Source organism: Xiphophorus maculatus, chromosome 9 (genome assembly GCF_002775205.1).
Source record: "Xiphophorus maculatus strain JP 163 A chromosome 9, X_maculatus-5.0-male, whole genome shotgun sequence".
NCBI lineage: Eukaryota > Metazoa > Chordata > Actinopteri > Cyprinodontiformes > Poeciliidae > Xiphophorus > Xiphophorus maculatus.
In genome coordinates this window covers 1,484,590-1,507,329 of record NC_036451.1, presented here as the reverse complement: position 1 = coordinate 1,507,329, position 22,740 = coordinate 1,484,590, and the positions used below count along the sequence as shown (strand labels likewise).

Here is a 22,740-nt window from a genome sequence, read left to right as displayed (position 1 = left end):
CGAAGCGGACTAGGAGGGTTGATGGCTGATGGTATCTTAGCCGAGCAAGGCCTTAATCCCTTTTATACACACACACACACACACACACACGCACGCACCCCCCCACACACACACGCACTCTCTCAACAGCTTGGAGACAGAAAAATCAATACTGCTTGCCGTGTGTGTGTGTGTGTCTGGAGATGTTCTTAGATCTTTGACACACAGATCTCTGAGTTGTGTTTCTGATGTTCTTCCTTCATTTCCATCAATAAAAAACAACAGAGCAAGAATCCATACGGAAGAGGATTAAGAAAAAAAACAAGAATTCAGACCTTTTCTCAGAATTTTGACTCTTTTTTTAGAATTGGGACTTTATTTTCTCAATTTTGACGTAATTCTGATTATTTTTTTAATCATAATTCTGACTTGGATATAAAAATTCAGTTTTTTTCTCAGAATACTGACTAATCTCAGAATCTCAGTTCTGACTTTTTCAAAATTGTGATTTTTTTTTTGCTCAAAATTTTGACTTTAATCTCAGAAATGTTACTTTTTTTTGTCTAACTTGTTTATGCTCCATCAGGCAAATCTAATCTTAAAACTCAAACCTACCAGATAAATTTAGGACAGACTGCCAGTGTGGATAAAGTGCAGGTTTACATTTTATATGCCAACATCATAACTGACATGCACTTAAGAATATTTGATTATCTCAAACTGAAAAAGGTTTCCTCTTTTTGAGAGGTTTTATTTTGCTGCCGAGTTTCATTTTCACAGAGTGAAGAAAAGAAAGAACAGAGAGAGAAAAAGAGAAAAGTCTGGATCGGATCCAAGGCGCCAAATGGCACCAAGCAGTCTGAAAATACCACAGCAGGAAGTAAATATGAACAATATTTAAGGCATCAAGCTCAATGCATGTTGGATCTCATCTTTCCTAATATGCATCTCTGCAGTGCAACACATGAGGATGATTTTTAACTTTCAGGCCTTTATTTACTCAGGAAGTAAGAAAAACGCTGTGCAGGCTCAGCTTAGCATTCACTGTTAGTCCTGTTTGAGTTATTTTATTAAACAATCTGTCAACAAATTATTGCACTGTATTGGTATAAAATCATATTTAAATTTAATTAGATACAGTTTAATTTGACTGTATTTATAAACCAACAAGTCAAAATGCAGTTTGGGCTTGCAATAATGTAAATTTATAAAATTATTACTTATTTATTTATGGTATTTTCATTTATTTAGGACGAAGAGTATATGAAGTTTAGAATCAACTGGTACCGATCCGATACAGAAAAACTAGACTCAAAATGTTTCTTTTTAAAAACGCAAACATAAATGTAGTGAATTACAGATTCATTTGTAAAAAATGAAAAAGCTTCACAAACATGTGAAAAACGACTTATAAGTCACACAGCCAATAGAAAATAAAGAAACTGAAAACTGTTGGTCAAACATGTAAAAATAAACTGCAACAACCCGTCTTTCACATCGTTCAGAAAGTAAAATTAGGAATTCTACATATAATGTAAAATAAATAGTAAAGCATAGAATTAGACTGAATAGATCTGCACATTTTCACTGATACCCAATGTTTAAACATCAGGACTGATGGATTTTAATGTCGAATTGGTTCGTCTCCAATTATTTACTCAGCAAATCCTCGTCCTGATCAAACATGTGCTGATAGTAGAAAGGAACAACTCTCTTAGAACCAGAAGTAACCTCCAGCAGAAGGTTGGATAAATAAACTGAACAGATGTCAGATTACCAGATTTGCAATTTATAAAAGATTATTTAAAACTTATATAACATAAACTTACAAAACTCAGTTTTAATCCACTTTTTTATAAACATTTGACTCTTTAGTTGGAGAAATAAATACTTAGGTTGGCATCAACTGCTTGAGAAACAATTAAAAGTTGATTTCCTAAATGAAGGTGAAGCAAAACAAACTGTATTCCTGAGATGAAATGCACTGCAGAGCGTCACTTCAGGATTTGCACGGCGTTTCTCTACACTTCCATTTACGGTTACAGCTGGTTAATGTAATGAACGCCGCATGATGTAAAAACTCCTAAATCATGTCGCTGCAGCCGAATCATTTCATAAAACATGATTAAAAGTGTCGTGTAACATTGGGAGCAGCCGTGTCAGAGCGAGACATGTTAATTGTGCACTAATGATATATAATGAATGTCATCAGCCCCGAGGCTCTGGCTAACGAGCTAAATGAACTGGCACTAATGGGTCTGTTAGCTTATCTTAGCACTAACATTAGCTAGCATAATGAAGGGTTTGTCGTCTGGTGACAGCGACCGACGACTCTGAGTGGCACGGCGGTTTGCAGAGGTGTCATATTACAATTAGACGCTCCTATTAAGCAGCTTTTTGACATCAGCAACAGGAAAACAAAAGCGATGAATCCTTCACCCTCTGAAGATCAAAACAAGATGGGAAAAAGTTACTTTTCCTGCCTCTGCGCTGGCCTTCACCTGGACTCCTGATCCAAACCGGAATCCAGCGGCCGGGCTTTCCCTGGACCCTGAAGTTTGCTAGGTAACGGAGAAGAGGAGGAAGACGAAGAGGAGGGGGGACACAGGGGCCCCTTCTTCCCTTCGCTGTCCCTTTTGACCAGCTGACAGGTGATTGATGGCTATCTCCTCAGCCTAACAAAGAGCAGCTTTAGCACGACTAAAACAATGTACAGTAGAGTGAGGCAAACACTAAATTACACGTTACGCTCCTCCCAGTACTCCACTCTCACCCGCCTTTCTTTACCTTTCACTCTCAGTCTCCCACATTCAGCCGAACACGACGGCAGGCAAACAAAACAAAACAAAAAGTATGCTTTTTGTCCCTCCTGTGAGCCCTTCAGCGCTGCGGCTTGACAGCTTCTTTAGCAGGAGACGCACAAAAGGCCTGACAGTGAGGGAGAAACGAAACACACGCAGACACACACACCGACTACACACCACAGCACCGTCATTTGAATAAGGCACTGACCTTCAAGGAGTTGTTGTTTGGGAGGTGTGTGTGTGTGAGTGTGTGTGTGTTGGGGAGAGGTGTGAACTGTAAATTGAATGAACGCTGCGGATGAAGTGTGCATCGAGGGCCTTGCTCTTCATCTCAAATGGAAGAAAGCTGGCTGACAAAATAGGTAATTTGCACTTCCTTTATACGAGTGTTTTATAAAGTGATATCCACCCAGCCAGGAGATCGGCAGTCACAAATCTTTGCCATAAAGTTTTATGTGCTTTTTGAAGATGTTTCATCTCAGAATTTCAGTTATTAAATTAGAATTATGAATTTGATGCTGCAAATAACTGACAACACAAAAAATTAGAACATCATCAATTACCACTTAGAACATTGTTCATTTTCTCTCTGCTATGTGTCGATTTTAAAAAGAATCAGTAAAACAACAGAGACTGACATACATTTTGTCACAATTAATTTTGCTGGATGATAAATTGTCCCAGAGGTTGCTGCAATAAACGATAACATTGTTGTTTTGACATCATTTTCAAGTAATATAATGGAAAAAAATGCAAGCACACGTTCTCAAGGATCAATAAACTTTAAATTCTGATGAATATTCAACACTGGAACTGGAAGACATTTTAAATATTCAAAATAAACAAACAAAACGACAAATAAATGAATTATAAAGTCTCTGTAAACAAAACTGTCCTAAAACGAAATGGCCCAGTGGAGACAAAACCAGCAACTGAAGACTTTAACACTTGGTTTTTGGTAGAAAAGAAGGAAAAGATCAAATTGATAAATTATGTAAATGGAAATAATTGAATTTGTGTTCATTTATCATGGGATTATCACTGCAACAGGCCTAAATTTGTGCAGTTTATTCCCAGAACCATTTGATCTCCAGCTCTTCTGGTTAAGCTTTGATAAGCGTTTCAGAGTGAGTTTAATGTAAATTATGACTATATTCTTCCAGAAGCACATCTGTGAGGTCAGACACTGATGTTGGATGAGAAGGCCTGGCTTTCAGACTCCATACAAGCACACAAAGGTCATTCTAAAGTCATTCATGTCTTTATGGACCAGAAAAATGGCATCCTGAAATGTTTCCCACAGGGTTTTATATGCCTGTGGCTGTCAGTGATTGGAATACCAGAATTCAATGATTTGGAATGGTAACATACTTTGGCCAATACAGTGTAACTATTAAAACTTAACAGCTGTGTTGATCAGAATGGGTCAAAGACCAGAGTCCATGTTTCCTCCATTTCTATAGCTGCCATTTTAATTCTTTGCCATCTTGACACAGTGAAGGAATTTAAAAATGAATGATACTGTTAGAAAACTCAAGTCTTGGATTCTTGGAATATTTTTAACTGACTGTGAGAGACAGTGTGGTTTTGGTTAACAAACATAGGCATATCAAATACATTGTTCCATGTATAAAGTTAGCAGCTGAAGCTAAAACAACTTGTTAGTCTATTGGTGTTGACGTACAACTAAAGTTCAGCAACAACAGCCAAATACTAGTAATCTGAAACAATCTTTACAGTCATTAATTTCCTTCCTTTAGTTGTTGCCATAGCAACAGGACACAGTTGGTCCACTTACTGAGCAGACCAGGAACTAAGCCATCTACGAAATCAGGGCCGGGCACACTTCCGCTAATAACGAAGCTAATTTTAGCTTAGCGCTTTTGCTAACTTTGTAAATGTTTCGCGCAGTTAGCTTCAGCTAAATACGTTTTTCCAGATAAATTTAAAACACTTGGCTGTTTTGTGAACTTTCAGTGGAATAAAGGTAGACATCTTTGGTTATCGACAGTAAAATCAACAACAGAGTTAGCACTGCTAACCACTAATAAATTAAAATTGTAACTATGAGCGAAAGGTTTGTTGAAAAGAATGACTTCCTGAAGCACGAACAGTTCAGGTAGGCGTGTGATGAGAACTTTGACCTTGTTGAGGGAAATACTCCATGTTGTAGCACATTGTCCTGTTATCGCTTTAGCATTAGCTTCCAATGCATATTTCTGTGCATATTTTCTAACTGCTAAGTAATGTTATTTATTGAAGCGTGAGGCTAAATTTCCACCGCTTCTAAAGTTGCTAGTACAAGTATTATCTAACAAACATGGTATAGTTTCATAATAAATACAGTTTCAGACCCTGGAAAAGACCAGATTATGTTTCACTATGTCCTCATATATAAAACCTGAATGAAAGCAGGTTATTTGTTCTCATTGTGAATTTTTCTATACCAACTAAAAGTCAATGGCATTCCATATTTTCTATTAAACTGAATGCTATAACCTAATTAACAAAACTGTAGAGATTCTATGAGATGAATTTTTACTTTCAGCAGACATGTTGGTGCTGAGCTCCACAGAAAATGGTTCATCAATGGAAAAGGCCGCAGCTGCATTCAGAGGTAAAAATGGACATGATGAGTGGATTCCCCAGGAATAACCAACCTCCGCCTCTACAGCAGTCGTATTCATTTCACTGGAGAATTTCACTCACTGTATGCAGGTTCATCAGCACTTAAAGAATTCAAAGTGTTAACCTTACATTTTTTACTCAGGTATGCGCAACAAACTTAACTACTTCTAACTCTGCAGAGTGAATCCTGACGAACAGAGAGATATTTATGATCTGTATCAGTCATTTTTTAAATGTTTTTTTGTACTTTTCTGTGTGTGGAATTAGAAATCCAGTCAGTTTGTGGATGGGCAGCGATGAAGTGACCCCGTCTTTCTCCCATCTCTCCTCTACTTGGGCCAACAATCTGCTCTCTAATTGTTCATTCATAGCGTGAATCGTTAAATAGGGGGGGCCGCAGCCTGGCGCTAAGATAATGACTCGCTCTGTGTCGTTAGCTAGCAAGGCTAAATTACCGCTGCGGCTCGGCGGGGAGTTACCATGGAAATAGGCCACAATGAGAGTGATTAGTCTAGTGTCTTTTTCCACACTGAGACGTTTTGCACTTCAGCACCAACTCCACAAATCCTCGTTCATCTCTGTTCTGTTATTAGCGTGACATGTTTGCTTAGCTTGTTTGCTCCAATTAGCAATAATTAGCACAAGCTGCATCGATAAATTATATCTGATCATATTTGCCAGCTGTCTGACTGGGCGGCAATGAATTTCAGACTCAGATATGAGAAGATTTATGAATTAAAGTATCGGTTTCGTTTTCAGTTTTGTTGTGTTTGCAGTGTCAACAGACACTTTACATGCTTCTTTCTTCCCAGGGGTTTCTATGACAACCTTCCTCAATTACAGAGGCTCACTGTGTGATCCTTTGTAGGGATCTTCCCCTCCTTTCCTGAGGCGATGAGATTTGTGTCTTTTGTTGCTCTCTACTCTGAGATTTTAGATGTTTTTTTACTTCCATATAATCATTTTATCATTTCTTATAACTGCTGTGTTTGCCAACTCTTTGTTCGTTCCTCTTCATCACCATCTCTTCCCTGTCCGTTGCTAAACACACAACTCAGTGCAGGTGTGTTTATATAAGTGTGTGTGTGCGTGTGTGTGTGTGTGTGTGTGTGTGTGTGTGTGTGTGTGTGCGTGCGTGTGTGTGTGTGTGTGTGTGTGTGTGTGTGTGTGTGTGTGTGTGTGTGTGTGTATTTGCTCATCCACATTTGAGGATCCTTAGGGTGACTGAGTGGCACTTTGCTGATAGCCAACAGGAGATTCGGACCACTTCCCGTTGGCCTTTCTCCCAAACCAGACGCCATGGGAGGAGAGGAAGAGAGCGGGGGGATAATCTGTGTCAGGCCGCCAGAGGAAAATCTAAAATAGCCGTCATTACCTGGCCTGCCGCTGGCATCAGAGGAGGAATCCGATCATATAGGTCTGCACTTATCAGTGTCACAATTCTAAACTCCAAAATTCAAGACTTTTCTCTAATTTGTGTCAATTACAACCATTGCAGATTGAATAAGAAAAACAGTACATTTCCATCCATCCATCCATCCATCCATCCATCCATCCATCCATCCATCCATCCATTCATCCATTTTCTAACACCCTAGTCCCTCATGGGGTCGGGAGGAGCTGCTGCCTCTCCAGCTACGTTCTGGGCGAGAGGCGGGGTCACCTGGACAGGTCGCCAGTCTGTCGCAGAAGTACATTACCTCCAAAATGTTCTTGAAAAAATTTCTTTATTTGAAATGTTGCAAATTTGTTAGAGAAAAACAGAAAATTTTTCAGATGTTTTCTGAAAGTCAGAAATTTCTGAGTTTGGAAAGTTGCAAATTTTCGACTTATCAAATTCAGAAATTTCCTTTTTTTTCCCTTGAAAGTTTTAAACTCAAAATGTCAATTTTTCCAACACATTTTCTGACTAATCTCAGAAATGTTCAAGAATATATTTTTTTTAATTTCTGAGTTTTTCAAGCGCAGATTTTTTTTAATTTCATTTTTTAATTTCTGAGATTAATCTAAAAAAAATTCTGAGCTTTTTATTTCTTTTCTATCTGCAACAGCCCTAATATGCCATTGTATTTTTAAATATATAAACACAATATCTAAGTATAAACATACTGCACATATTTTTAAAGAAGTGATACCTGAAATATGTAAGCAAAAATTACTTACAAATTCTGAGAATGTTCTGTGAAAGAGAATTTGTTAACTTTTTTTCATATCTAAATGTTTCAAATTATAAGGATTACTTAGGAAAACCTGAGTAAATATAAAATTCAGATTTTTTTTATTTACAGAACTTGCAGGTAAATAGTAAATAACACCTCTACTGAAAAATGTAATGTTTTTCCAAAGAGTTAACAGCCAAAATACCAAAAGGTTCTCTTTCTGTTTGACCATCAGAGTGAAATCTATCGTATATTAATTTCCCCATAATCTTAAAATGATGCACAACTTTGTGTTGCACATAAAATGCCAAGAAAATTCCTTTCTCACTTTTTGTTACAACAACAAACTCTAAAGTTCAAGGTGTTTGAATACTTTTGCAAGGCCTTTTATAACATATAGATTATTAGTGCTTTATATTAAAATTGGACCTCTGTGTTGTAGTTATGAGCAAACCAGATTAGGGGTGAAACATTATCTAAGCGGCACATTCCCATATGTTGAAAGGAAAAACGTTTGTTATCAAAATCCCAGCTGAGCCTCTTAATAACTTCTGTTTCCGTTTTTTTTTTTTAAGACGACAGTTCACTTTCCTCTGCTGTTTCACCGGCTCAGACATTGCATCACAATCATCTAATGTATTATTCTATGATAAACTTTACATCTTGAATGGTTTTGTTTGGTGCGTTTCAGGCTTTTTTAGTTTGTACCATCACCTTCAGCTAATTACTGCCACTTCCTGGTTATTGTCTTCTACTTTCTAACAATCAGCCCTGATGCTCTTGCTAATGCTCTTAACCCGCATTACTAGCACTAATCCTCTCCAAGCTGCAGGCATTGTTTCTGGACGACTAAGTTGTACTGTTAGCATTGACAACAGGTGCTAAAGCTGCAGCTAACGCCAGCTAACACCGCCCAGAGTGACAGGAAGACAGGAAATGCTGGGAGGTGATATTTACCTACTTACCCCCAGAACTAAAATGCATCATGCATGCTGACTAAATGCTTTACATACAAAAGACTTAAAACAAAGGCAACATGCTGATTATCGTTAGCTTACATCTGCATGACAGTGCAGCTCTGCAGGACAACAGCATGGCTTCCTTAACCCACAGGAGGCAAAGAAAAATATGACGTTTACATTTTTAACAGGTTTAACCGTTGAGATTCACATTACAAACAGAAACGTTGTGTAATCTTCTAATAGAGGGTTTAGATGGCAATTATTCAACAATTGTATTTATTCAATGCAAAAAAATATATTTTTACATCAAATTTGTGCAGTTTTTACAAATTTGATGCAAAAATAATTTTTTTGCATCTAAATAACCAAACACAACATGTTTGTGTATTTATATATTTGTGCATCATCCAAAGTCATTTAAAGGCACAACGATAACAACGTAATAACATCGATATTTTTATATTATTTATTTGATGGGAACATGAATCTGACCTTTAAAGATCTAGATTTTTTATAATTTCATCTTTTTATTTTAGTGACTTTAGTGACTTTTATTTTATTTTAGTTACAAAGTTTTATTTATGTTCTGTTGTAAATGTGCTCTTACTGTTCAGTCTTTGATTCTTATTTGTATGTTTGTATATTTTTACTTTGCAGCTGTTGCACCTAAATTTTCCCTCTATGGGACAATAAAGGATATTTATATTCATTTCTTTGAGTCTTATGTTAAAAATTACGTTAAGCAACCATTGAATTATTAAACTACTGTGTAAAATAGTATAACATAAAACCTCCTGCTATAAGACATTACGACTCAACGAAAAACACACATAAGGAATTTATTCATCAATGTTTGTTTAAGATTATAAAGGCTATAAGGCAGCAAATAAACTCCAACATTTCAACAATATTAATTGAAAAGCACTAAAACAATTATCATGGAAAACATTCTTCTTGCAGCTGAACCTTTTTTTCTGATTCTGAATAAATGTTTTCAAACTTTTGCTCAGTCTTCCCATGGCTACTAAAGCCCTTTTTAATTTTCTGCTGCACTTTTTATAATTATAAAATTATAATTAATGTGAGATTCCTAAGAGACCAGTGCTTACCCATGCTGATACATGACACAAAGTAATTATTTAAGTCATCATATAATTAATATTTCTTAATGTTTTCCATTAATAAAATTTGTTTCTAACACATACTAACAAGTTAAACTTTTAAGAATAAGTCTTACATGAAATAAAATAGTTTAGATGTAACTTTAAACCTTTTGTTATATTTATTATTCACTGTTTAATAAAATAAATAAAAAGAGACAGTCCCCACTCCTCTGAGCTCAAATGCAAAAAAATCTAATAAAAAAACAGGATAAAAATATTGATAAAGACTAAAACCTTTTTTTTTTTTTAGAATTTTCTTTTTTCCATTCAATAATCTGTCTTTGGTTAAATAAAAACTATTAAATGCTGAAAATCTTCTCATTTTAATTCATCTTTATCTGTTGTCATTTCAGGTTATTTTGTTTGGAAGTCAAATGAATTCTTCGGAGTGAAACTATCAATCAACATATCGATTAGCACTAATTAGGATCAATCCCTCTGCGTTTAGCTCAGCAGATGAAGTCTGCTGCATGTGTGTGTGTGTGTGTGTGTGTGTGGGCGTGTGTGTGTGTGTGTGTGTGTGCATGCATCTTTGTCTCGACTGTCACCCTGAAGGTTATCTCCGTGGTGGCAGCATCGTCAGGCGACAGCGCCGTCCCATGATGCCAAGCGGAACGTCAAACTGTCCTTCCAACCACCGTTCACTTGACGACAAGAGTTTCACACACAAACCCTCATATAGACGTGCAGGTGGGAAGTGTGTGTGTGTGTGTATCACTGCTGCAGAAGGGCTGCTAAGACTTTGATAAGCTATCACCTGTCCCAGGGGACGGTCTCCAACGTCACATCGGCCCAAACGAATCGAATCAAACGCACCCAGACCAAACATCCTGGCAACCAAAACCAAACAAACCCAAACTGACAATATATATTTTACATACATTTCTCTGAGATGGTCTCGCAAAACAGAGGAGCGTTTCATCTATCAGCGCTTAGCCAAGAAAGAAGCATCCCCGATAAGATGGAGTATTTAAAGGGCCGGCGCAGAGCCACATGAGGGCCTTGTAGCACACAAAGCCTTCACAGCAGTCACTATCAGTGTAAAGCTGTTTCACAAACCACCTGTCAATCAAATGATGGCTACTGCCAGTTTCATCATACACACACACACACACACACACACACACACACACACACACACACACACACACACACACACACAGTGACTTCAGATGGCCGACATGCTCCAAATGATCACTTCCTGTTCCCATCTGAAGTTATAAGCATCCATTAGGTTTCTAACAGAACGGTGCTGATTGGAAGTTTACATACACTTGTTGCTATTTTGGGATTGTTAATCACTGTGAGTATCAATCATTACTGGAAAACATTCAAAAGCTCTTCGTAATAAAGGAAGCACTTTATAATTCAGGGGAAAAATGTGAATTTAAACATTTCAAACTGTATGTGGGGTGAGGCTGTGTAATGATTCAAGCAAATCAAACAATATCCAAATATAAAACAGTTTAAAACTTAATTTAAGAAGATGGTCATCACTGCTGTTAGTGCTATTATAAATGTTTTTGTTTCTATTTAATGAAGTTGTCAAATATAACTGCATTATAGTATATTCATTTAGAATTAAGATGTGAAAATGATGCTAGCTTATAATGTCATGCAGTGTATTAGTTACAGATATGGACGGAGAAAATAGTAAGTAATAACGACTTAAAACCAAGTTGACATAAATAGTGATTTATTGGATGATGCTACAGATGTAAGAGGTGCCGCTGTAAAAACAACTCATGCTTCTTCCTACTCCTTTGAACATTTAAATACTTTACTGCTGTTCTTCTTTTGTTTGTTTTTGTTTTAAAATTTGTTTGTATGTAACTTTGTTTATTTTGTTATTACCCAACAATCAATAAAGTCAAGCTAACTAATGAACTATAACAGAAAACAAGCTGGATTTGAAAATAAAGAATTGGGAGGGATTCTGAGAGCAAACTGGATCTGGGTGTGTTTTCACCAGTAGATTCGGTTTGATTTGGGTCCAAACTGGAACATCTGTTACATTTTCAGCTGCTGCAGTTTGTTTTCACGCTGCATTGTGTCAAACAAACCAAACTCTTTTAATATTGATCTCAGCAGGTCCACCAGGTGTTTGCTAATTGCTGCTGGCTAGTCTGAAGGAGCTGAGTGGGGGAGGAGCTGCGCCTTGAAGGCGGGGCTAGGTCCGACCAGGCCTGAACAGCTGAATGGTTGCCATGGAGACTAAAGGATTTCATGCATAAAAAAAATCAAAGCAACACTTCAGGTTTGTTTTTGATGAGGGAATAAAATTATAACATGATGGAAAGCTTAAAAAGAAAAAGTCTATTTTATATAATACTGCCCCTTTAGAATCTAGAATGATATAAAACATTTTATAATTATTATTATTCTTTATTAAACCAAATAAAACCCCATAGAGATCAAGTTCTCTTTCACAGGGTGACTTGACCAGAAAAGGCAACAGCAGACATCATAATAACCCAGACAAGCAGGCAGAACTAACAAAATAGACACTAGAAATATAGAAAATGCAAACAATTTGAGTTGTGACAGTAATAATTAATAAAACAGAGAAGAATAAAGGCTTAAACAGGAGCTAAAGTGATGCTTTTAGACTTCATGACTGGAAAACTTTATAAATTATAAAGATTTGTTTATAAATTATTAAAAACATTCCAAGCTTTAAAACTGTAAGATGATGCAAACATTAACCAGATAAACTCAGTGAACTGCTAAAGGAAGAAAGAAAAAACGTCCTTACTCAACACACACTCCTACATGCACACGCAGCAACACACCCCTTGCCTTGTACAATTACAGAATTACAGCATCTTGGAAATGAGACATGACAGAGGAAAGGCTGGCTGCTGTGTTTTCTTTAACTCCCTCTGTTTCACACACACACACACACACACACACACCCACACACACACACACACACACACCCACACACACACACACACAGCTCTCCCATAATGAAGCGTTCTCCCGCGCTCGCTATGTCAGTGACACAGGCTCCATTACCTGACATGTCACCACAGCGTCCAACTGACGGCCTGTCACATCCTGTTTGGTTGCCATGGCGAGAGCCGCTGAAAGCCACATGATCCGGCGACACAGAGCTGCGTTTCGTTCATCAGTTTAAAACTGTGTGTGTATTAGATGCACAGAGTAGAGAAACTGATTAGGGATGAGTTTGTAGTTACCCGACAAAAATGCTCCTGGTTTATATAACACCGCCGACACGCTGCATGTTACTGTTTACATCCAGAAATTTTGCGTATGCGCACAACGCTGGAGGGCGAAAAGCTGATTGTTTCACATGCCGTCCATAAAAGCGCCGCTGCGACAGAACGATGCTGTTAACTACATGAGATGTGGGTATTATTAATCTGGTGAAAAAATAACAGAAAAACCGTTGAATAACAACTCAAAACCAATTTTTTCTTGCTCCCTGTGTTGCTACGGTACACGCAGACTTGTTGCTATGGCGACTGACAACACCACCACTATATGTTTCGGGATTCAACACTAAAAAATACTCAAACGTTTCCCACACAAGAGCCGTTTGTTACAGTTTTATGTTTTCAGGCTTGGTGTTTATTTAATAAGTGATCGCTGTGGTGGATTAGCAACATGGACTGTGGAAGAACCAAAGTGCTGGTTCTGTTGGACCTCAGTGCAGTTTTTAACACTGTTGACCATGACATATTACTGAAATGACTGGAGAGTTGGGTCGGACTTTCTGGTCCAGTGCTCAACTTGGTTGGATATCTATATCTATATGCTCCCACTAGCTCAGTTTATAACAGGAAATAAGATTAGCTACCATAACTATGCAGACGATACACAGCGTCACATTACGATGTCACCAGGTGACTCTGAACCATCCAATCAATGAACAGATCAATGTGTGGATGTGCCAAAACTTTCTCCAGCCAAACAGAAACAAAACTGAAGTTATTATTTTTGAATCTAAAGAGGAACGATCTAGAGTTATAGATCTAGAGTTATAGATCTAGAGTCAATGCACAGCTTCAGTTATTACAACTAAAAACCAGCGATCAGCCCGAAACCTGGGAGTAGTGATGGACTCTGACCTGAACCTCCAGAGCCACATAAAGACAGTTACAAAGTCGGCCTTCTATCACCTGAAGAACATTTCCAGGATTAAAGGACTAATGTCTCAGCCAGATCTAGAGAAACTCATCCATGCGTTCATCTTCAGTCGTATTGATTATTGCAACAGCGTCTTCACAGGTCTGACTAAAAAAATCCTGACCTGTGAACTGATCCAGAACGCTGCTGCTGGAGTTCTGACTAAAACCAGGAAGTCAGAGCACATCACCCACTTCTGCAATCCTTCCACTGAGAGAATAGACTATAAAATGTTGTTGCTAGTTTATAAATCTCTTAACGGCTTGGCACTACAATACATTAAAGATCTGCTGTTGTCATAGCAACCTCCCAGACCTCTCAGGTCTTCTGGTTCTGGTCTCCATCCCCAGAACCAGAACCAAACATGGAGAAGCAGCATTCAGCTTCTATGCACAACAAATCTGGAACAAACTTCCAGAAAACTGCAAAACTGCTGAATCACTGAGTTCCTTTACATCTACCTGATGGAGTTGCTTTTGAAGCAAAAACTGTAATGTTTCACTTGTTCACTGCATGTTTTAATGATATAAAGCACTTATTATATTTGCTATACAAATAAAGTTTGATTGATCTTATTGCTTTGACCATTTTTGCAGAAAATTAACTCACAATTATGAATTAGCAAGAAAAGTTGACTGATGTAATTTGCCAGTAAATAGATAAAAACTGCTTTGATTTTATTGATAAATAATATTTAAGCACACAACTGTTTCATCTGGAGTCTGAAGGGCCACATAAGAAGTTGTAGTGGACTTAGTTTGGCCCCCGGGCCTCGAGTTTGACACACGTAGGTTAGAGAAACATGTGGCTCCTAAATGACTAAACACCATTACGGAAAAACCTAAACTCGTCTCCAACCAATTAAAAATGGTGTTTTTGAACCGTGGGAGGAAACCGGAGTAGCCAGAGGGGGCGCTGTTAGCGGACGATCTTCCTGCCTGTTGGAGGCGAACAGGAGTTATGGTCTCATTACACTCAGCTCTAAAGTCACTATTGTGTGTTTTCCTCCACAGCCGAAAGAAAATAAGAGAAACTGATTTCATTGTCTTCTTGTGCCTGTCGTTCATCTTTCCCCCGTTCCAGCTCTCTCTCTCTCTCTCTCTCTCTCTCTGTCTTGTTGTTTGCTCTGATAATTTACTTTATTGCCCTGATAGCTCCCCACCGTCTGACGAAAACAATTACAGTCTCTTCTCCTCCATCTCTTCCTCTCTTCTCCATCATCATCACTCGCTCTGCCTCTGTAGCAGAGAGCTCTAATTAGGTTTCACTGATGCTTTTCCAACTTTTCTCAAGGTTTTTCACATTTCTATGTGTCGACATTTTTTTAAGGTACGTTTGTGCAATTAAAGTTCCACTGAAACATTTTTAAAAGGGAATTTACAGCAACTTTGTACTGATTACATAAAACATGTTGAGCTACCTGCTGCTGCATTTCACATACATTATATTTGCCAAGGCCTGATGAATCAGTTTAAAAAAGAATATCTTATTTATTTATTTTTTTAATCTCCTTTTTCAGACTATTTTCAGAATATGATCTCAGCAAGTTTGGATGCTGTTTATGCACAAAAAAAATATTCATGTGTATTAATAACGTGGACATGGAAAAATTAGCAGATGAGGTTCTTATATTGTAAATAAAACATGAAAAATCTTATTTAAAAAAATAGTTTTTTTCCTTGCATAATCATAAAAATCCAAAAGAAAAAAAAATTGTTATGTTGTGAATTAAGTTAAATATTTTTACTTATAATTGTGTAAAAATATTCTGGTGTCTCTAATATCTCAATGTGACACATTTATATGATAATAATGGCTGTTAAATAAAAAAATATTGAAAAGGACAGAAATATCTTTACAACAATTAAATATTTAAACATATTTGTTTTCCTTTGTCTTGTTTTGAAATTATTTTGTCAAATTGTAGCAATAAATCTCTCAGTGGGTCACATTAGTCCCTTTAACACCCAATAGACTTTATCAACTATTCGTTCAAAAAAAGGTGCTGCTTTAATATTCTTCCCCTTTTTGCCCAAAAAGATTCTTTAACTTTATGGTAATTGTGGATTCTGCTGTTTGTGTTTTTCACTATTTGTCCCCATTTTATTTGAAAAGCTAACTTTCTACCTGTGTTGATGTCTGAAATTCATCTTCAAAAGATTTTCATCCATCTAAATATAAAATATTCTCAGCCGTCTGAGGACAGTTTGTTCTTCTTAGGCTGTTGGTTTGTTTGTGAGTGTTTTGATGATTGTTTTCAGGGGTTTTCTGGAGCGCTTTATGTCAGGAACATTCTGCACTTCATTCAATGTGACAAAAATTCACATATAAACCCAAAATCCTGGCCGAGGATTCCTTAAAGGAAAAAAACTAGTTTCCAACAGACCACAGAACCACACCGCATACTTTTATTAGATAATCTTTCAGCACCTGTTTAGATACATGGAGAACTTATTTTCAACGTCAAACTAAATTTGCAATTAGGACTTTCATTATGCTGAATTAATGCATCATGATTTGCATGAAAACAATAATTTGTATGAAACTAAACTGGTTCCCGTGCGCCTGTCAGCTCGTCCCTCTTTCTGGCTGCAGACAGGATAGCATTACATTGTCAGCGGTAATTTAACTCTCATCTGTCTTCACTAATTATTGTCACATTCATCAGATTCATCAAGAGGGGCTCTCACAGGGATTGCACCGTTTGCCGTTAATACAACATCAGCTGCTATTAGGACCGAGGAAGCCGAGAGGTGACTGTGTGTCTGTCGCTAATTAGACCAAGCTGTGTGATTAATTATACAGTCCGCCTTTTTTTTTTTTTTTTACTCCAGAGCCTGAGGATGGCGATGCTGATGGTAGGAAAAATAACGGCAGAAGAGGAAGAGTGAAAGATGGAGGAAGAGGGAAACGGCGTCGGTGGAGAGGAGGAGAGCTGAGGGAACGAAGCGGAGAGGTGAAGTGTTTTGTCACGAACCCTCAGAGTAATTCCCACCTGACAAAGACGCTTGAATCAGGGGGGAAATTGCAACTTGTCACCCAGCAAATAAACTGCCCTGATAACTGATTAATAACGCACACCTGGGACAGCTGCACACACTCACTCACATGCAGATGTAGGCACACGCTGAGACACACACTGAAGATTTCTGAACACACACACACACACACACACACACACACAATTATGCACATTCATGCTTTGGAAATTCAGCCAAATTCAGAAACTCACACACTTCATGCAAAATTAGCTGCCATTCACAAGTAAGTGGCATAATTTCTCCTATAGTTAGGCACAAATAAACTGTCATAAATATCATGAAACCATCAGAACATTTAAATTTCTCTTCTAATATTGTTCTCAATTACACCAGTTTTCAATGCTGTTCATTAATACTTGTGTGTTTTATTCACAGTAGATTGCATTGTTGTTGTTTTTAACTAAAGTGGAAAGAGGAAACCAGTCTGATATAAAGTTAAAGATTTTATTCATTTATCAATTTAGCTTTAAGTTTCACCAAATAATTAGTAAAAAATATCAAACGAAAATCAAAACAAAGCCCAAATATGTCAATCTGAACACAAAAAGAGAAAAGTTTAGGATCAAAATAATCTTTAACTTAATGGTATCAAAATATCCTTCACTCAATAAGTTTTCCTCCGTAGAGCAGAAAGTATGAAGACCTGCTTTGCCTGATGCAGCCGAGTTTCAAAACACAGAATCATCAGAGCAGGTTGAAGAATAGATTCTCACTAACCTGAAATAACTCACATCATAAACATCATGGCTGAGAAACATGAGGAAAAACTATATAAATCTTAAGTTTCTGTATAATATTTCAGAGGTGAACTGTTATGTTTCTGTGAAGAGATTAGGACAGGTCCATACAAAACATGTTTACTACATTTTTTGCATTAAATCATTCTTGGATAAAGAGATTTTGAGTATTTTGGGCTCCTTTCAGACTAAATTGTTTTAGACTCTCTGTCACTTTAAATCCAAATAAGTTGCTGCTGGCCACGCCCCCCCGGCCTCCAACTCAATGTTTACACTTGCAAGTAAAAATAACTGCAAACAGATGCGCAATTATACAACCAACAAGAATGCAGCAAGTGGTTTCTGGATGGTAAGTTAACAACAAAACATTGCATACAGCTGTAAAACCAGCTAACCAAACATGCTGGAAGTCTGCTTGGGTTGCTAGGTAACAGGCGGAACTTCACTGGGGTTGCTAGGTAACAGGCAGTGCCTGCTGATTTGTGACGTTACATTTTGTAGGTTTTTTCAAGACACCAAAAACTATTAACTTATCGATATAAAACAGAAGAGAGGATTTTTTAAAGTGCTCAGATTGTTTTTAGAAGCTATAAAAACTCATTGGAAGCACAGCAAAGCTTTCTAAAAATACACAAACTCAATAAAGTCTAACGGTGGGTTTTGTGAACAGCTGGAGGAGCCATTGATGCTTCGAGATGATGTTCAAGTAAACAAGGAAAATCCAAACCCATCTTTTAGGTGTCAGGCCCGGGTTCAGAAAGGTCACCTGATCTTTACACAAAAGGAAAGTCTGTGAACAAAATGAGTAATTTTTCAATATTTTTAATGTGTCTGGGGAGATGAAAGAAGATGGTTAATACTGCTTCATACTGGAAATAAAAACAAATCTGACCATCAAGTCCCTGGAGACAAAGACAACAACAATAGGAGAGGAGAAAAATCCAATTACTGACAGACAGAGCTTTTAAAAGACTCAAAGGATCAGCTCTCTTCCCGCTTTCCTCTTTCTTTTTCTTGAGATGATGCACATGCACACATGTCAGTCAATATTGGCACACATTGACCCTCCCTGGAGAAGCCATTTAGAGTGACATCTACTCTTAGTGCCTATTATACACTTACACCTTCCTCCCTGAACTCACAGCCTCGCTGCGTTTCTGAGGGTTCGCACCTTCCGGCCTCTGATCCGCTCTCTGATTGGACAACAACGGTGGGACCAAGACGGGGTCGGGCCGGGCCATGCTCGGCACCACCAAACTCATACACCCATCACGTTTCTTACAGCAGCCACACACTCTCACACACACACATCTCCTCCAAACAAAACCTCTTCATCTGCAGCACAATGGAGGCTCTCCTGAAAGCCTATCATTTTCACTGGCACCGGGTCGAACGGTGACGAAGAGGAGGAGGAGGAGGAGGAGGGACGGAGGACAGGAGGACGGGGACACAGTCGAAAATTGGATCAGAGCCGAGTGTTGTCATTTGGAGTTTTATCAGCGGAGCCTGACGCCCAAAAGGTCATCTGACATAATGGCTGATGAATTTAAAAAACGTGCTGAGCAGGATTTTCATTTGCAATTTTCAATTTAGCCAGACGGAGCCTCTCATGGCAGCCGGCTGATAACCGTCTGCAGCCTGTCAGCGCTATCGCTGCTCCTGTCACAAACATCAGGCAGCTGCTGCAGCCGCAGGACGGAGGGATGCAGACAGCCAGAGAGGGAGATGCAGAGGCGATAGGGAACAATCAGAACGCACAGAAATACACAGATACTCTACAAGTTAGCTTACACTTAAACAATCTGCTGTTCTGTAACTGTGCTTAAAGAAGCATCCAGATTTGGAGGAACACGCTGCGTTTCCATTAAATGTACACAAAACGTTGTCAATATTTTGCCAACGTTGAAAAAACACACCTGCAGCATTTCCATTAAATGAGAAATGCAATTAAAATCACACATGAATATGTTTGCTCATGTCATTTAAAACATATGCAGAGCCAACATCCTCCAACCACTTCCTGTCGTCTTCTTCATCGTTTCCACCAGTAGTAATATCATGTTGTTGACCACTGGTGTTTCCATTTCAGTTTTTCCAAATATACTAATTTTGATACAGCCAAAAACCCTAAAATGCAAAACAGTTTTATCAAAAAACATTTTTTTTCCATATAGCAAATTTATTTTTGTATTTCCAATTTGTGCAATTAGTTGGTCAATGGGAACGCAGCTGGTGCCACAGTTTGGTGTCAGAGTTTTAACTTGTGACTTGGAGTTTTTGTGGAATCTACACATAAATATCTGGTTCTCCACAGAGACAGAAACCTGGACTAACTCTGAGAAACACAAATGTTTAAAACTGGCTGTTAGCAAGAGATGCAAACAAGTTTGTACAACATGACCAGTGACTTGTTGGAATAAAACTCCAGCAGATTTCACACAATCCACTCATCTAAAGTCAACTTTCATGTGAACAGAATTATTGGGAATTATCAGAATTATTTACATACATTTTAAGTCGAATCAATGAAATAAATATCATATAAAAATCTAATTTGATTGAAAAGGAATGTAATTTAACTCCTTTGTAGCTTCTTTTCTGCTGATCCTGCGGTACATCATCGATTCTTGTATTGGAAAATAAACAGAAAATAGTATTTTTAACTTGCACGTACATGTTTTGACTGGTCAAAACACAAATTATATCCATTAAAAGAAGGAAAATTTACAAGCCATTTCTTAAAACTGCCTAATGCTGAAGAAAGTGAAAGATTATGAAAGGATTTCTCAGGTCCTAATTAAACGGTACTGCAGCTCAGACATTTATAAGTTCAATGGAGCAATCACTGCTGCAGATTTTACCGCTTTGACCTTAAAGTGTATTTAGTTTATTGAACAGGAACCATGGATGTTACAAAAAACACATATATACGGTTCAATCATGCAAGTTTCATCTTTTCTTGTATCGGCGTCAAACTTTTATTCAGCAGTTAATATGTAAACAAAATTTTTACCGTCAACATTAATTAATTTGAGGAATACAAAAAGGAGCATGTTAGCTTTACTTCAGAAGAATAAATGTTTTCTAGTCTGATCAGAATATTTAGGAAATGAAAAACAAAGAGAAGTTTGTAAACGCCATGAATGAACGGCATCAAAACAAAGTGATAAAAACCAACAGGACTGAGGAGTGGTACCAAGGACAACCTGAGAATCCTTTTAAACGTAACTAAAAGTATTATTAGTTTGATGTATTTTGTACCTGAACTGACAGAGATAGTTTACTGTGTGTCAAACTTGAGGCCTGGGGGCCAAATCTGGCCCGCATGAGCTTTTTATGTGGTCCTCAAGGCTCATAATTGGAACAAAGATACCATTTGTGTGTTTAAATATTATTTTATGAGTGAAATCAAACCGGTTTTTATCTCCATACTGCCTTTTAACATCAGTCAGTAACTCGAGTCTTTCACGATTCTGCAATTGCCAAATCCCACTTACAGGTGGCGGTATAACTTACAACTGTCTCAGTCTTACTTGATGTCAAGTTATCCGTGATCGATATGGTGAGCAACAAAAGGTCGCACTTACCGTCAAATATAAGCACAAATATTGCAAAATTTCTTGCAAATATTCTTAAAGTATCACAAAATGAGTGATTTTTATTGATAATCACAAAAACAATCACAAGGTTCTGGATGGGCTGATCAATGTGAAAAGATGTTATTTAATTTTGAAAAGAACTCATCGAATGCAGACAGTTATTGATTAATATATTGACAGTTTGTTCATGGATTTTATAAGTACACAAACATTTTAGTCAAGAGTAGTACTACTTCAAAATATTTCTACTCAAGTAAAAGTAAAAAGTAGCCATTCAAGAAATCACTCAAATAAGATCAAAAAAAGTATTTGGTGAAAATACTCAAGTACTGAGTAACTGATCAAATTATCAATCATTTAATATTTAACAGTTTCATCATCAGAAGGACCAAAGTATAAAGTTACATGGAAATATTGGTAATTTAAGGACGAAAGTGACAATAATTCATACAAGTAACAAAATTAGGAAATTGAAATTTGTTTCCAAATCAGTTTCTGTCAATAAAAAACTTATGAAACATTAACAGAAACTGCAGGTGATTTTTTGTTTTTCATTCAGAGGGTAGAAAATCCAGACATTTTACTCAATTAAGAGTAGAAATACTTCATAATAAAAGTAAGAAGTACAGCTTTTATTATGAAAATTCTGAAAGTATTTTTACTTTTTAGAAGTAAAAATACTTCTAAAAGTACATTTATTCAAAAAAGTAACTAGTTGTTACCAAACTCTGCATACGACTTAAAACTCGAAATACAAATTTATTACAGTATTAAAACTATTTTCATAAGATTTTATTCTCATATTACGACTTTATTCTTAGTCGTACGAGAATAAAGTTAAAATAATACAAGCAGATATTAATGAAATATGATTTAATTATAATATTTCAACTTTATTTTCCTACAATTACTCTTGTAACATTAAGACTTCATTCGGATATAAATTTATTCTCATGTGACTTTTTTCCAATAATACTAATTTTATTGCCAAGTATCATTATGTAAAAAACAGTCACAACCAGCCCTTTGAGAACAGTGATGTTTCTGATGTTGCCCAAAATAAAAACGAGTTTGAAACTCGTTCACTCCTTCACCCTGAACCCCTGCTGAGTTTGAAATCTTTCAGAATAAAAGCACAGCAGAGAACATGCAGAAATATTAACGGCTTGCAGAGCAGACAGTGTTGCGCTGCTGCACCTGATGGAGGGTGAGACCAGCACCAAGGCTTTTGGCAGCGGATCCAACAGCTGTGTCTAATAAAGTGCCTCGTCTCAAAGGAGGGCGATGGGGCACTCCACCACAATCCACGGAGGAGGAGGAGGAAGAGAGGGATAAATGTCGAAGAGATTCTGATGAAAGCGTAAATGACAGAGGCCAATTTCTCCCAACCAGCAGGAAAATGTACAATAAGTCGTCTGATTGGTGTGTACTCACATTTAATCGCCAACTGGTTCAAGAGGAGCGTCAGCAGCAAATCGACTTGATATGAATGTGGTTTGTTTCATAACCAAGTTTC

The 22,740-nt window shown here is 37.3% G+C and overlaps 1 protein-coding gene across 2 annotated transcripts in view; it reads right to left on the bottom strand.

The window, feature by feature from the left end:
* sox2 (SRY-box 2) overlaps positions 1–22,740 on the bottom strand; it is a 127,076-nt gene that overhangs the window by 46,455 nt on the left and 57,881 nt on the right. The window lies entirely within an intron of this gene.